Source organism: Oryctolagus cuniculus, chromosome 14 (assembly GCF_051225735.1).
Source record: "Oryctolagus cuniculus isolate XC-2025 breed Fujian yellow rabbit chromosome 14, ASM5122573v1, whole genome shotgun sequence".
NCBI lineage: Eukaryota > Metazoa > Chordata > Mammalia > Lagomorpha > Leporidae > Oryctolagus > Oryctolagus cuniculus.
The window spans coordinates 66098288-66111585 of record NC_142880.1 but is presented as its reverse complement, the minus strand read 5'-3'; the positions used below and the strand labels follow the sequence as shown (position 1 = coordinate 66111585).

The 13298-nt window shown below is 40.8% G+C and overlaps 1 protein-coding gene across 7 annotated transcripts in view; it reads left to right on the top strand.

The window, feature by feature from the left end:
- Positions 1–13298, top strand: part of TTC33 (tetratricopeptide repeat domain 33) — a 75237-nt gene that overhangs the window by 29596 nt on the left and 32343 nt on the right. The window lies entirely within an intron of this gene.

Here is a 13298-nt window from a genome sequence, read left to right as displayed (position 1 = left end):
ACTGGAAGAGGAGCATCTGGGACAGAATCCAGCGTCACAACCGGGACTGGATCCCAGGGTGCCGGCGCTGCAGGTGGAGGATTAGCCTATGAGCCGTGGCGCTGGCCTGTTTCATTATATTTTAAAGCTCCTTTTCCCTGTGTTCTATTCTCACTGCTGGTATCCTAATCTATAGCTATCTCTTACCTTAATTACTCTGGTAGTCTCCTAACTGGTCTCCATGTGCAAATTTTTATACTTTGCTGGCATTTTTCCTTCCCTAGGCCTGATTGATCTTTAAAAAAATGTAAATCAATTCATATCTCTGTATTGCATAAGGCTGCAGATTCTCCATCACATCTATAATTAAATCCACATCTGTACCATGGCCTGTTGGGATCTCTGTGATCATGGCTTTGGCCCATCTCTCTGACCTGTCAGCTCCCTTTACGTTAGCCATCCTGGTTTTATTTCCTTTCCTCAAAATAGGGAGTGTTTGGACCTACATTCCTTTTGTCTGGAATGGGCTTTCTTAATATGTGGCTGACTGCTTTTTGTGATTCAAATATTAGCTCAGATGTCTTCCTGTAGAGACCTTTCCCAGCCACCCGTTCTAGAAAGCTGCTTGGTCCTTCTCCATCTCATCCCTCTTTTTTTTTTTTTTTTTTTTTTTTTTAATCGAGGCACTTATATTTTAACTTTGCTATCCTTAACTCCCTGTCTCCTTCACACATGCTTATACTGTAGAAAAGAAGATCTGCAAGAATAGTAGGGACCTTTTCTATTTTGTTGGATGCTGCATCTTAGTACCTGCAATGCTACTTGACCCAGAGGAGGTGCTCAGTAAATATTTATTAAATGACTAAGCTGTATTCTGTTTGATCCTATAGTGGATTAGACATCTAATTGGGAGCAAAGTATCTAAACACCTTAATATTTCTATCTGGTAAATGAGTATGCTATCTAACCTATTTGGCTTGGTCACCAGCTGTTCTTTACCTTAGTGTAAAGTATTATCTTACTCTGTCCTTGTGTAATCTCTAAAACTATTCAGTTTTTTTCCTTCCGTGTGCTATTTCAGTTGCTTGTTGTTAAAGTTGTCTTTAAACTGGCTGAATCAGACTTTGGTTATTTATTAACCACAGTGACTTAAAACCAAGTTTTTATCTTTTAATACTTCCTATCCAACAGCTGCAGTAGGGCTGTGTCTGTCCAGTCTGTTCCAAACTGTAAAAGTTACAACCATTGATTTATTAGGTGCCAGGTTTCCCAGGGTTCAAAAATGGAGGCACTAAGTGGTGCCACCCTTTATTTTTAGGCCAAGAGAAGTAAACACAAGAAAGAATTGAAAAATGAGAGGTGTGGAATTAAGTGGGCTGGTGATAATGAAGTAAACGCCCACCATTTCTTGCCTCACTTTAGGCAGTGTAAGATAGGTCATATGTTCCTTTAAATCTTTTTGTGCCTGGTAGGTAGCAAGGTACATTTCACCTAGTGATACCTCTGCTAACAACAATGGTTATGTTTTCTTTTTTTAAAGATTTATTTATATTTGAAAGTCAGTTACACCTAGAGAGAAGTAGAGGCAGAGAGAGAGAGAGAAGGAGAGAAGAGAGAGAGAGAGAGAGAGAGAGAGGTCTTTCATCTGCTGGTTCACTCCCTAATTGGCCACAACAGCCGGAGCTGTGCCAGTCTGAACCCAGGAGCCAGGAGCTTCCTCTGGGTTTTCCACGTAGGTGCAGGGGCCCAAGGACTTGGGCCATCTTCCACTGCTTTCCCAGGTCATAGCAGAGAGCTGGATCAGAAGTGGAATAGCCAGGTTTTTATTTGGACAGGCAGAGTGGACAGTGAGATAGAGAGACAGAGAGAAAGGTCTTCCTTTGCCATTGGTTCACCCTCCAATGGCCACCATGGCTGGCGCGCTGCAGCCGGTACACCACGCTGATCCGATGGCAGGAGTCAGGTACTTATCCTAGTCTCCCATGGGGTGCAGGGCCCAAGGACTTGGGCCATCCTCCACTGCACTCCCTGGCCACAGCAGAGAGCTGGCCTGGAAGAGGGGCAACCGGGAAAGAATCTGGCGCCCCGACCGGGACTAGAATCCAGTGTGCTGGCGCCGCAAGGCGGAGGATTAGCCTAGTGAGCCTAGGCACTGGCTCGGAGTAGCCAGGTTTTGAATCAGTGCCCATATGGGATGCCGGCACTGCAGGTGGCTTTAGGCTTTACTCGCTATGACACAGCACTGACCCATTATTAAATCTTATAGAATTTACAACTACTACATTTGTTGAGAAATTGTAACTGGAAGGATTATTATGAAGGAGTAAATTGATTTTCTAAAGAATATAGAACATAATGTCCAGAATTTTTTGTGTTGTATTCGTAACAATATTTGGAAACACTGTTCAGTGAGGCTTGAAATCATCCACAGTGTGCCTAAAGAAGCACAGTTTCCTTTTGAGTAATATAGTTACTGCTTTTAGAGGTAGTATCATTAAAGCTCAGGAGAGAATAGCAGCCAACGGATTAGGCTTCTTTGCTGTTATCTGTACTTTTTTGTTATGAACGACATAGAGAATAGATACAAATAATCAGAATGGGTGTTAAATTATAGTAAGTATGTTGTGATGGGTACTTTTTTCTCCATTATCTGTTACTCGTGAGTCCATTTCTCATGTTTTCTTGAGATGCCCTGTATGGTGGGGTAGATTTTGTACTTTAGTAAATTATTGTATATAATTTGCTAATAATCCTTTAGTTAGGATTTTCACATTTCTCTTAATGGACAAGAAAGTCTTCAGTGATCACCACAATTGATTCTATTTTAGGACAAAAGTGTGCTAATTTTTTTGCCAGATTAAGTATGCTGAAATGTCTTTCAATTAATTACATTATAATTAATTACATTAATTATGGAGTTTAAAACTTTGGATTAAGCAGTGGCAGCCATTTTCTGGTCAGGGCCTGCTCTCTACTATCCCAGTTCATGACACAAAAACTGGACTACTCCTTGGTTCTGCCTTATTTCTTCTGAAATTATTGATGGCTGTTATACACTATTGTGTTATGTACTAGAGCTGCACATATGAACCTTAGTGAGCAATATATTCATCACACTGCGGACACTGAGCTTTTAGTTTTTAACAAACACAAATACAGAGTTTGAAATTGTTTTGTAGAGAAAAATTAGAAGAGACCATGAGTCAGTATTCACCAGAGTAATTTAGATAAGGGATCACAGACGGCTTCTCTGGGAAACAAGAAATTGAGTTAATTCAAGTGAGGGATGGGAGTACTATTTATTCTTTTGCCTTTTGCTTACTTTACGATTTTATAATGTGTTTATAACGGGTTGGGCATTTGGCCTGTTGATTACAATACTGCTGAATCCTGTACTGGAATATGTGAGTTCTAGTCGCAGCTCCTCTGTTGGTTCCAGCTTCTTGCTATTTTAGGCTCTGAGAGGAAGCAGATGATGCTCAAGTAGTTGGGTCCTGTCGCCCAGAACTGAGATCCAAACAGAGTTCCTGGATCCTAGCTTTGGCCTAGCCAAGCCTCAGCCCCAGCTATTGCAGGCATTTGAGGAGTAAACCAGTGGGTTGGAGAACTTTGTCTCTCTATTAAACATTTTTTAAAACATTTATTGAAAAGTAACATATTTGGCTGGCGCCGCGGTTCACTAGGCTAATCCTCTGCCTTGCGGCGCCAGCACACCAGGTTCTAGTCGCAGTCAGGGCGCCGGATTCTGTCCCTGATGCCCCTCTTCCAGGCCAGCTCTCTGCTGTGGCCAGGGAGTGCAGTGGAGGATGGCCCAAGTCCTTGAGCCCTGCACACGCATGGGAGACCAGGAGAAGCACCTGGCTCCTGGCTTTGGATCAGTGCGATGCGCTGGCCATAGCGTGCCGGCCGCGGCAGCCATTGGAGGGTGAACCAACGGCAAAAAGGAAGACCTTTCTCTCTGTCAAAAAAACCAAACATATTTATCAAGATAATTTTCTGGGGCTGCTGCTGTGGTGTAGCAGGTAAAGTCACCGCCTGCAGTGCCAGCATCCCATATGGGTACCAGTTTGAGTCCCAACTGCTCTACTTCTGATCCAGCTCTGTGCTATGACCTGGGAAAGCAGTGGAAGACAGCCCAAGTCCTTGGGCCCCTTCACCTGCATGGGTGACTTGGAAGAAGCTTCTGGCTCCTGGCTTTGGATTGACTCAGCTCTGACCGTTGCGGCCAATTGGGGAGTGAACCAACAGATGGAAATCCTGGCTCTCTCTCTGCCTCTCTTTCTCTCTCTGTGTAACTCTTTCAAATAAATAAATAAATAAATAAATCTTTTTTAAAAAATGGTTATTCATTTATCTATTGAGTGGCATACAGAAAGCAAGAGCTCCCTTCCTTTGGTTTACTCCCCAAATTCCAAAAGCAGCCGAGGGGTCAAAGCTGGGATCAGGGAATGCATTCTGGGGCTCTCACTGGGGTAGCAGGGACCCAACTAGTTGAACCAGTATTGCCACCTCCAGGGTCCACATTAGAAGGAAGCTGGAGTCAAGAGTCACAAAACTTGGATACACTGGTGTGGAATGCGAATGTCTCTACTGTCCTCTTTACTCTAAGCCCAACACCTGCTCCAGATAATATGGATTTTAATACTGAAGTAAATATCAGCTACTGATTTCCTGAAAAGGTAACTATATAGGCATACCTTTCAAGTGTGTTTTATTTATTAAAAGATTTATTTATTTATTTTAAAGAGCTACAGAGAGAGAGAGAGAGGGAAAGACAGAGATCTTCCATCAGTGATTCACTCCCCACATGGCTGCAACAGCCAGCACTTGGCCAGGCCGAAGCCAGGGACCAGAAGCTTCTTCTAGGTCTCCCACATAGGTATAGGGGCCCAAGCACTTAGCCTTCTTCTGCTGCTTTCCTAGGTGCATTGGTGGGGATCTGGATTGGAAGTGGAGCAGCTGGGAAATGAACTGGTACCCACATGGGATGCTGGAATTGCAGGTGGCAGCTGAACCTGCTATACCACGGCACTGGCCACAGCGATATTTCTTTTTGTGTTTGTTGGAAGATTTAAAGATGTGTTTATTTATTTGAAAGTCAGAATTAGAAAGAGGGAGAGACAGAGATGTTCAGACTGCTGGTTCACTCCCCAGATGGATGCAATAGCCAGGGCTGAGCCAGCTTGGAACCAGGAGCCAGGAGCTTCATCTAGGTCTCCCAGGTGGGTGGTGGGGGCTCAAACACTTGGGCCATCTTCCACTACTTTTCCCAGGCCATTAGGGAGCTAGGTTGACAGTGCAGCAACTGGGACATGAACCTGCAACCATATTGGATGCTGGCTTTGCAGGTTGCGGCCTTTACCTGCTACACCATAATGCCAGCTCTGATTACATTTCTTAAATACTGTACCTTGTTATTCTCAAATTCCATATTTGTAATTTACCTACTTGCTAATATTTATTTGTAACCCCCAGTCAATGCTCTTAGCACTTTTATGGTCACTAGTGAACTTGCACAGTATTGAAAAAATTTGAGTCACCTGATATGCATATTCCCAGCTGAGGTCAAACAAGATGATGTTCAGCTTTTTTGATTCAGCCTTTGTATTGTAAACAAGCGGTTTTTGTTATTTATTTTTTTGGTATGAAGTGCGATGTTTCCCATATTTCAGTGCTTTTTTGTTGATTTTGTTGTTTCAGATGGCCTGCAAATGTAGCACAAATGTGCTGTCTCATGCTCCTAAGCATGTAAAGGCTGTGATATGCCTTTTAGAGAAAATGTTTGTGTTAATAAGCTGCATTCAGGCATAAATTATAATGCTATTGGGTGTGAGTTTAATGTTAATACATCAACAATATATATTAAATGAGGTATCTTTTAACAGAAAAATATATAGAACAAGGTCATGTGGTGATCAATTGAATAGAAATGTTGTAACCAGAGTTCTTGTAGGAACTTAATCCAGAATTTCCCCTGGGAACAGTGATTAATTAACACAGTAGTCATGGTAACTGTAGAAAATAATTATTTTAACATAAAGAGAAATACCTGTATCTAGAATTAATAAGCCTTTGGATTCGATAGTGTTTTCATGTAGGTAACTTTTTATCATGAATCTAGATAATCAGAGCAAGTAATTAAAATTTACTTAAAAGCTGCAAGAAATTTAAAAATATCTTTTTTGTAAAGATAAAATTACATTCAGTGTACTTCATGTAACAGTTATTGTTTTATATTCTGCTCAGTATGTTAGGTTAGTAAACTAATGTCTTAGATCTTTTTTTACTCACTGAACATTATTTAGTTCCTTGTTAAGCATTGTTGCCACAAAGAAAATGTTAAATAAGCAGCTTTTATGAGTGAGATACAGGAATGATGTGTGGATATGGAGTAAAGCATATTGTTTTAGGGGCCGGTGCTGTGGCACAGCGAGTTAACGCCCTGTATGTACATTTAGAAAAATCTTTCTAAGGTTAGGTTGAAATTGAATTGGAGTCAGATAAGACAGGTCTCAGGAAGACTTGTTAATGGAATCTTTGATGATTCAAGCATTAAGCAGTAGCAATAACAGTGGGTTAAAGGTATGAATTAAAGAGATACAAAAGGAAATTGATGAATAGTGTGGCCTACAGGAGGGAAAGCTAGAATCTAGAATAACTGTAAGATTCTGTCTTAATGAGTTGGTGGTGCTTTTCTCTAAGCCAAGGGAAGATTGATTTAGAGTACAATATGATGATAAATTCAGTTTAGATATGTTGCATTTGAGAATGTGTCAGGCTTCTCTTGATCTTCTGTATCTTTCTAGTTATTTTTCATTTTCTTTGTTATTTACAGAAAATTTTTCTAAATGAGTTGTCAGCCTCCATTGTCCCCACTTCCTCACTTGTAGTTGACTCTTCGGTCTGATTTCTGTTGCTACCATCGGATGGATAGTGTTTCTACGGTGTCACTAGATGTCTGTAGGCGTTTGGTATAACTTGTCACTTTTTCTGTGCCAGAATTTTTCTCTTATATTGTTGTTTTTAATTATTATTTGTTTAAAGAGATCTTCCATCTTCTGGTTTACGTACAAAATGCCTGCCATAGCTGGGGTTGGCCAGGCTGAAGCCAGGAGCCTGGAACTCAGTTCAATTTTTTGTGTGGTTGACAAAGATCTGGCTACTCGAGCCAGTACCATTGCCTCAGGGATATAGCAGGAAGTTGGAACACAGGCACTCAATAATGGAATATACAGGCATCCCAAGCAGCATCTTAACTTCTCCTAATTTTTATGGAATCACATACATTACTGATTTTCCTCGTTCCTCTCTGTCTCTACTTCCTCAGTTGGTCCATCTTTTTCTGTTTGACATCTGAATTAAAAAAAAAAAAAAAACACTTCGATCCCGTTGGCTTTTCTCATCTCATATGTTCTCTCATATCTTACTCCATCTTGTAATGAATTTATTTTTAAAAAATTTAAGGAAAAGAAAAAGTTAGTGGAATATGCTTATTGTTTTAAAAACCAAATACTCTTGCAATAAAAAGAAAGGGAGTATACAGTAAAAAGAAAGTCTTGGCCTCACGCCTGTTCTGTGGTCTCTTAGTTTACTTTCTCATCAGTATTCACAGTTCTCTGGTCTTAATATCTTTTAAAAGAAAATCTTTATATTGATAAGCATATGGGGTCTATATGTTTTTAAACATCATAGATGGTAGTATTCTAAATATGTGTATAATTTTCATCCTTCCCTTTTTACTTAATATATCTTTAAAAAATGTATTTAGGGCCGGCGCCGCGGCTCAACAGGCTAATCCTCCGCCTTGCGGCGCAGGCACACCGGGTTCTAGTCCCGGTCGGGGCGCTGGATTCTGTCCCGGTTGCCCCTCTTCCAGGCCAGCTCTCTGCTGTGGCCTGGGAGTGCAGTGGAGGATGGCCCAAGTCCTTGGGCCCTGCACCCCATGGGAGACCAGGATAAGTACCTGGCTCCTGCCATCAGATCAGTGTGGTGCGCCGGTGCAGCGCGCCAGCCGTGGCGGCCATTGGAGGGTGAACCAACGGCAAAAGGAAGACCTTTCTCTCTGTCTCTCTCTCTCACTGTCCACTCTGCCTGTCAAAAAAAAAAAATGTATTTATTTGTTTGTTTATTTGAAAGTCAGAGTTCCAGAGAGACAGAGTGGGAGGGAGGGAGGGAGGGAGGGTTGGAGGAAGAAGAGAGGTGTCTTCTGTCCACTGGTTCATTCCCCAAATGGCAGCAACAGCTGGAGCTGGACCAAGTCGAAACCAGGATCTAGGAGCTTCTTCTGGGTCTCCCATGTGAGTTCAGGAGCCCAAATACTTGGGCTATCTTTCGCTGCTTTCCCAGGAACATTAACAGGGAACCGGATTGGAAATGAAGCAGCCAGGGTATGAACCTGTACCCACATGGGATGCTAGCACTGCGGGCAGCAGCTTAATCCACTGCACCACAGCCCTAGCCCGTATATAATGTATTTTAAAGATCACTTTGTATTGTTATTTATAGAACTGCTTTTAAAAATTTTAATGAATGTATAGTACATCTCTCATTATCCAAACTCCTATTATCTAAAATCAGCAACCTGGAAGGTTTGGATATAACAGAGTACTTGTATTTCGTTATATGATATATTATAATAATATAACCACCTGTCTTTGAGGAAGGCTATTTTCATCTTTAATTTTTATAAATGGTTCTACACTTGATCTTAAGTAAAAACTGGAGAGTGATAATTCTTTTTTTTTTAAACTTTTATTTAATAAATATAAATTTCCAAAGTACAGCTTATGGATTACTATGGCTTTTTTCCCTCCATAACTTCCCTCCCACCTGCAACCCTCCCCTCTCCTGCTCCTTCTCCTATTCCATGAGAAGTGATAATTCTTAAAATGATATAGTGAATGTCTTCAGATAGCTAAGAGTGCATGTGTATTAATTAGTCTATAAGAAAGATTTGTACAAATGAAATTTCTGGGTCAAACTGCATTTAACAATCATATTGAGGGGCAGGCATTTGGCATTGTGGTTAAGTTGGGATGCCTGTGTCCCATATCAGAGTACCTGGATACTAGTCCTGGTTCTGATCTCTATTTCACTTTCCTGCTACTGCATACTTTTGGCAGCCTGGGTGGCAGCCACTGATAACTCAGGTTGTTGAATCCTTTCCACTCACATGAGTGAACAAGATTTAGTTTCTGGTTCCTGGCTCTTGGCTTCTACCTGATCCAGCCCTGGGTTTGTAGGCATTTGGGGAGCAACTCAGCAGGTGAGAGCTCTCTTTCTCCCTTTTTGTCGTGTTTCTGCCTCTCAAAGAAATTTTAAAGTGTTTTTAAATCATATTTTGCTATATTCCCCTTTTTTGAGTTTACTTTTTTAAATAAGACTTGTGTTTTAAAGGTTTTATGTGTGTGTGTGTAAATGTATGTAAAAATGCATAATATGCTTAACACACACATGAAACATGCATATTGCTTTCCATTAAAATTGTTTTTTATAATGAAAAATTTCAAATAAACAGAAAAGTTGAACAATTAAACAGTGGACACCTGTACTCACCCTCTAGATTTAGCAATTGTTATAGTACATATACATAGTTTGCTTTATTTCTGTGTATTTTATGAAACATTTGGTAGAAAATTGTACACATCATGGATGCTGATCCCTGAAACTTTACTTATTTTATATCAATAAGGACATTTTCCTGTACAACCACAATATAATTAAAACATAAGACAATTAAAATTTATTCCCTAAAATAATCTAATAGCAAATATGTATTTAGTTTTGAAGTTGTCCATAAGTGTTTTGCAGCTTATATTTTAATGTTAAAATCCAATCAAGGCTCATGCATAGTTAATGATTGTTATGTGCTTATACTTCAGTTGAAAGCAGGGTCTACAAACTAGCTGGCTGAGCAAATCTGTCTGTTTTTGTAAAGTTTTGTTGAAACACAAACACACTCATATATGTTGTCTGTGGCTGCTTTCTTCTGTAGCTGCTGATTTTGGTAGTTGGAACATAGATGATCTGGCCCTCGAAACCTAAAATATTTTTTTATGGCCTTTGTAGAAGAAGTGTATGGCTCTCTGATTTAGAGCAAAAGCTATTTCATCTTTAAAAGTTTTGCCCATGGCATTGATTGCTCAGGTGATTTTCTTTCCTTTTTTTTTTTTTTTTAAACTTTGCATTTCTCTTTTAGATCCTAAATGCCCAACAATGTCTTAATCCAAACAAGAAAAAATTAAATAAAATAACAAGCTAAAGTAAACTGTACAAACCTTGATTAACAAATGCTGGAATATTATACACATAATAAAGTAGGTGCATGCTCAATTATCACATTCCCTCTATCAGAGAAGAAGCATTAAACCTTCATGTTATAAGTTTATTTACAAACATACTTATTATACTATGAGTTCAAGAGTTTGATCTAATTTTCAAAGAGATTAAACCTCTTGAAATGCTCTTTGTTATCTGTTAAGTGGATGACCTGAAACATCCTTTTTTCTTCATGGTGTTCTATGTAAGAATGTGCAGCAAATCCAAACCCAAAACACGAAGTCATCATCATTAGGAATCTCCACTTGTTTTTCACTGAAAATGGCAAATTGTCCCCTGGGTCCTTTTCATAGGGTCCTATGGACCACAGAGGTTGTGAACCTCAGAATTCTGTGTCCCAACATAGTGCTTTTGGAAGCTCTGTGAAAGGCATAGAGACCAAAGGAGAAAGAAATGATAGCACCCTATACCCACATGGGAGACCCGGAAGAAGCTTCTGGTTCCTGACTTTGAATCAGTTCAGCTCTGCCCGATGGTGGCCATTTGGGGAGTGAACTAGCAGATGGAAGATCTTTCTCTCTCTGTCTCTACCTCTCTCTGTATCTGTCTTTCAAATAAATAAAATAAATCTTAAGGAAAAAGAGTAGTTATATTAGGAATGAAGGGATTGGAGCCAATGCTGTGGCGCAGCAGGTTAAAGTCCTGGCCTGAAGCGCCGGCATCCCATATGGGTGCTGGTTCTAGTCCCGGCTGCTCCTCTTCCGATCAAGCTCTCTGCTATGGCCTGGGAAAGCAGTAGAAGATGGCCCAACTCCTTGGGCCCCTGCACTCACGTGAGAGACCTGGAAGAAGCTCCTGGCTCCTGGCTTTGGATTGGCTCAGCACCAGCCATTGCAGCCATCTGGGGAGTGAACCAGTGGATGGAAGACCTCTCTCTCTGTCTCTACCTCTCTCTGTAACTCTTTCAAATAAATAAAATAAATCTTTAAAAAAAAAGTAATGAGGGGATGAAGAGCTAGAAAAATTATGGATTTTTTTTTTTCTTTTTTGGGAGGTGGGTGTCACATACTTAACATCACTTTTCTAGCCTTGGCTCTTGCATAAAAGAAAAACCCAATCATGTCTAAATAAAATAAAAAAGATGAATGGTTATAGTTGTATCAAAAGGAAATTTCTGAAAATAGCCTAGTGTTGAGGAACCTGAAATGAAATCCTTAGGGATGAAGGCAGTGTCTGTGTTGTTAGATTGCTATCATCTGTACATCTGCTCTTTTCCTCTTTATTTTCTCAATATTTATGGAGTAACTTCTTCATCTGATGCTCTGTTCTATATGTGGGAATTTACTTCAGTAATAACATCTAAAAATTCTTACCCTTATATTCTAGTGGGAGAGATGGATAATAAACAGCAGAAATAAGTGTGTATAATTTTAGATAAGTATTAGGAGTCAAAGTAAGAAGGGAATTAGGATATATTGGAGGGTAGGTTAATGGAATTTTAGGTAAAGCAGCTAGGACAGACTTCTCTGAGAGGGTGACATTTGAATCACCAAAAGGAAGTGACAATACTTATTATGTGGTTGTCTAGGGAAAGTGCACTCTAGAGAAAGGAAACGCAGTACAAAGGCTTTAGGGCAGAAGGCTGTTTGGTGTATCTGAGGGATAGTAATGAGGCCAGTAGGGCTACAGCAGGAAGTTAAAGGGCCTGGCCAAAAGTAAAGGTAGAGCGAGAGAAAAGGGAGCCAGACCTGGTAGAACCTTGTAGATCATAGTGAAAACATTGGCTTTATTTATTTATTTTTATTTATTTTATTTGAAAGGCAGAGTTAGAGAGAAAGAGAGAAGAGACGGATCTTCCATCTGCTGGTTCACTCCCCAAATGGCCACAAGGGCCAGGGCTGGGCTAGGATGAAGCCAGGAGCTTCATCTGGGTCTCCCACATGGTACAGGGGCCCAAGCACTTGGGCCATCCTCCACTGCTTTTCCCAGGTACATTAGCAGGGAATTGGATCAGAAGGGGAGCAGCTGGGACTCAAAGTGGCACCCTTATGGGATGCCAGCGATGCAGGTGGCAGCTCAACATGTTATAAAACAACACTGGCCCCCCTGAGAACACTGATGTTTATTCTGAATGAGATAGAGAACTCTTGGAAGATTCTGCTGTCTGCAGGCTGCTTCTGCGCACCTCTGGCATATCGCTTTCCCTCTGTTACATAATTTCCATTTCTTTGCTGTTCAGTTCTCCACAGCTGACAGCAGCCCATCAGACTCCATATCTCCACCATTACTTCCCATTTTGGGAATCCTGGCTCCACAATTGCTTGAAAATGGCAAAATATTTCATAGAGAAATAAATTTTCAGTGAATGGAGCTCTTAGATATTTAATGTGTGACTTTTAAGAACATTGTTGGGGGCCGGCATTGTGATGTAGTAGGTTAAGCAATCTCTTGTGAAACCAGCATCTCCTTGGGGTAACAGTTTGAGTCCTGGCTGCTCCACTTCCGACCCAGTTTCCTGTTAATGGCCTGGGAAAGCAGCGGAAGATAGATCACATGTTTGGGCCCCTGCCACTTTTTTTTTTTTTCCTTTTGTTGTTCTTTTCTTCCGTCACTTTCATTTTTCCTGCTTTTAAAACATCACTGTCGGTTAATCCTCCACCCGCAGCACCGACATCCCACATGGGTGCCAGTTCAGTCCCGGCTGCTCCTCTTCTAGTCCAGCTCTCTGCTATGGCCCGGGAAGGCAGTGGAGGATGGCCCACGTGCTTGGGCCCTGTACCCGCGTGGGAGATGAGGAAGAAATACCTGGCTCCTGACTTCGGATGGGTGTAGTTCCAGCCGTAGTGGTCATTTGGGGAGTGAACCAACAGAAGGAAGACCTTTCTCTCTGTCTCTCTCTCACTGTCTATAACTCTACCTGTCAAATAAATTAAAAAAAAAAAAAGTCACTATCATCAGTCCCTGAATCAAAATTTTTTTGCTAAAGCAATTATTCCCTAGTAACTGATTTTTAAATTTGTTCATGTGTTCTCAAAGACTTA